Genomic DNA, 3,416 nt, shown 5'->3' with positions numbered 1-3,416 from the left:
TTCCCTTCCCCCTTCCCTTCCCCCTTCCCTTCTTTTCTTTCTTTGTCTCGTTCTGTCACCCAGGTTGGACTGTAGCGGCACAATCTTGGCTTACGGCAGCCTCCACTTCCCGAGTTCAGGCGATTCCCCTACCTCAGCCTCCTGAGTAGCTGGGACTACAGATGCATGCCATCATGACGGGCTAATTTTTGTATTTTTAGTAGAGATAGGGTTTTACTATGTTGGTCAGGCTGGTCTTGAATTCCTGACGTCGAGTGATCCACGTGGCTCGGGCTCCCAAAGTGCTGGGATTACAGGCATGAGCCACCACCGCGCCTGGCTAAAATTTTGTTAAAAAAAAACCTCGCAGTATAGAGTGGTGATTTAGCTCAGATACTCCACAGTCAGGCTGTCTTGTTTAAATCCTGGACCCTGCCTCTTAGTTCTGTGATCTTGGAAAAATTATCTGTCCCTCAGTTCCTTCATCTATAAAATCAAAGTAATAATAATGTGAAAGTCATAGGACTATTGTGAAAAGCATACATAACATTTGGTAAATTTTAGTGTTCACCAAATGTTAGCTGTAATAGCAAATTCCCTTAATGTGTTCTTGCATGTTTGGGGGTTGTTACTGCAGATTATTAATGTGACACAGGGCAAGAGAATGATAAACTTTAAGCTGTATGGTATTGAATAATAACCAAATGAAAGCTTATCAGAAGAAGAGATAAAGGCTTCTGAAATTATACCTCAATAGATATTTGTAATACAGATTTCATAAAGCTTTATTGAATAATGTCTATGTGTCAGCCCCGGTACCTTACTTTTTCTAAATGAGTATGTAATCTTTAGGTCAGCCCTTTGAGTGCAACTCCATTTTAGAGAAGAGAGTTGAAGCTTAGAGAAATTAAGAGATTGTCTAAGATCACGAAGATGATAAATTGCAAAGGCAGAGTTCAAATGATCTCGTCTCTTTTTTTATAGTGAATGAGTTAGAAAATGATTCAGTTTCAGACACACACACATAGGCACATACACACACACCACGTTTATTTTACATGTAACCTTTCAGAAATGCAGATCAGTGGTCAGAAATTATGAAACTTTTAAAATTAAATTGGACCACTTTATTTTGCAGTTTTAGGTTGAAGGAGGTTAAAAAATACTCTCACCCAGCAATCCATAATGTTCTATTCTATTGCTGTTTGTTGGGTCCTCTGATCAAGAAAATTGTTAGTGAGAGCACCATTCCAAAGAGAGAAGAGACCCCTTCTTTCACAATTAGAGTTTTTAAAGTCAATTTCACAATTAGACTTTTTAAGTCAATAACCAGGTTAACTCCAAAAGATTCAGGCAACTCTTAAAATTTGTCACTTCAGTTCAGTTCAGTATCACAAGAGTGGGAGTTGCTGGAGTAAGTTTCTGCTTGATTTAAAGTTTATCTTTTTTACTTTAGGCTGTAAAACAGGGAATATAAAACATCTTTTAGAATGTTTGATTCCAGTAAGATTTTAGTGAGCTTAGGAGAAAAGGAATGAACTGTATCCCTAATTATTAAGGGGGCTCAGAAATGTTTCCTCTTTTTTTTTTTTTTTCAATTGCAAAAATCAGGATTGGTGACTTCCAAGAACAAAAGCATATTTGCTTGGGGCTAGTGAGGTTTCTTCAAAGCAATTGGGTAAAGGGATCAAAGAGCCGTCAGGAAAAAAAATTGAGCTGAAAGTCAGCTAGCAGGCACCAAAAAGGTCATTTTGTGATTACATGTTTTTACAGCTTTATTGAGATATAATTGACATGTAATAAACTGTTCATAAAGTCTGCAATTTACATTTTGATTTGCAAACCTTGTGAAGCCATTACCACAATCAAGATAATCATGCCTCCAAATTTCCCCATGCCTCTTTGCAATCCTTCCCTCTTATTCCTCTTTGGGACACCCCTTTTCGATTCTCAAAAGACCACTGATCTGCTTTTGCCACTAGTGTGCATTTTGTAGAATTTTATATGAATCAATCGTATAGCATGTACCCTTTTTGAGGGGAGGGTCTGGCTTTTTTGAAAATCCAGAATAATTATTTTGAGATTCATCCATGTTGTTGAGTCTATCGAGATTTCATTACTTTTTATTGCTGTGTAGTGTTTGATTGTATAGCTATACAATCGTTTATCCACTCATCTCTTGATGGACAGATAGGTTATTGTCTATGATTTTGATCCAACCCATTTCTTTTACTTGTAGAGAAGTCCAAGGAGAAGAAGTCTCTAGAAAGGGGGCTTGGCTAAGGTCCCTACTGCATTTGGGGATGATGAAGAGGAGGCTGTGACCCTAAGATTGTGTTCCGACAAGCCTGGCAGTTGCATTTTAGCTTGGCCTTGTTCACCTGGGATGATCTTTCCTTTAACCCTCCCACTCTGAATTTATAGTAACATTAGGAATTTTAAAAAAATGATTGTATGAAATTTTATCTACATATATTTATCTACACATCTCTGTATGTCATTGATAGACTTCTTTTTTGCTGTACATAAGAGATACCTTATATACTGAGATGTGAGTCTCAGAAGATAAGGTAGCCCATGTTTATTCTAGGCCAATCTTTCTTCACCTGGTTTCTTAATCTCAGCCTCCTCTCTCCTCAGGGACCTAGGGCCTTTAATTATCTCCTTTCTACCAGTTCTTTAGCCACAGCCTATAATCTTGTGCAATTTTTCCACACCCTTCCCTCTAAGCCTCTCCGTTGATCCTATGTAAGCCTCTAGTTCTTACCTGATTTGTCTCCTTCCCTTTGAGCAAAGTTTATTGAAAAAGTAGCCTACACTTGATGTCATTACTTCCTCACTTTCCATTCCCTTGTTCTTAACCCTTTAGTTCCTTTCTCTGATGCACGTGGTGCTGTTGATTGGCCCGCTGAATGCTTAGACCCCTCATCCCTTGGCCTCTGTGAATTATTCTCTCCCTCCTGGGTTTCTATCTACTTGTTCGAATGTTCCTATTTTTAATCTCTACCATGAGCTCATCCTCAACTCTTCCTCAGAACTCTGTCTTTGACCTACTGCTCTTCTTTCTTTTTCTTTTCTTTTCTTTTTTTGAGATGGAGTTTTGCTCGTCGCCCAGGCTGGAGTGCAATGGTGTGATCTCAGCTCACTGCAGTCTCCACCTCTTGGGTTCAAGCGACTCTCTGGCTTCAGCCTTCTGGGTAGCTGGGATTACAGGCGCCCACCACCATACCCGGCTAACTTTTGTATTTTTAGTAGAGATGGGGTTTTGCCATGTTGACCAGGCTGGTCTTGAACGCCTGACCTCAAGTGATCCACCCGCCTTGGCTTCCCAAAGTGTTGGGATTACAGGTGCGAGCCACCGTGCCCGGCCCCTACTGCTCTTCTTTCTCTGTCTTCTCTTTCTGGAAGGCCTCTTGTGTTCTCTATATTCTAATTAT

This window comes from Cebus imitator, unplaced genomic scaffold, assembly GCF_001604975.1.
Source record: "Cebus imitator isolate Cc_AM_T3 unplaced genomic scaffold, Cebus_imitator-1.0 Scaffold5, whole genome shotgun sequence".
In the NCBI taxonomy this organism is placed as follows: domain Eukaryota; kingdom Metazoa; phylum Chordata; class Mammalia; order Primates; family Cebidae; genus Cebus; species Cebus imitator.
Note: the sequence above shows the minus strand (reverse complement) of the source record.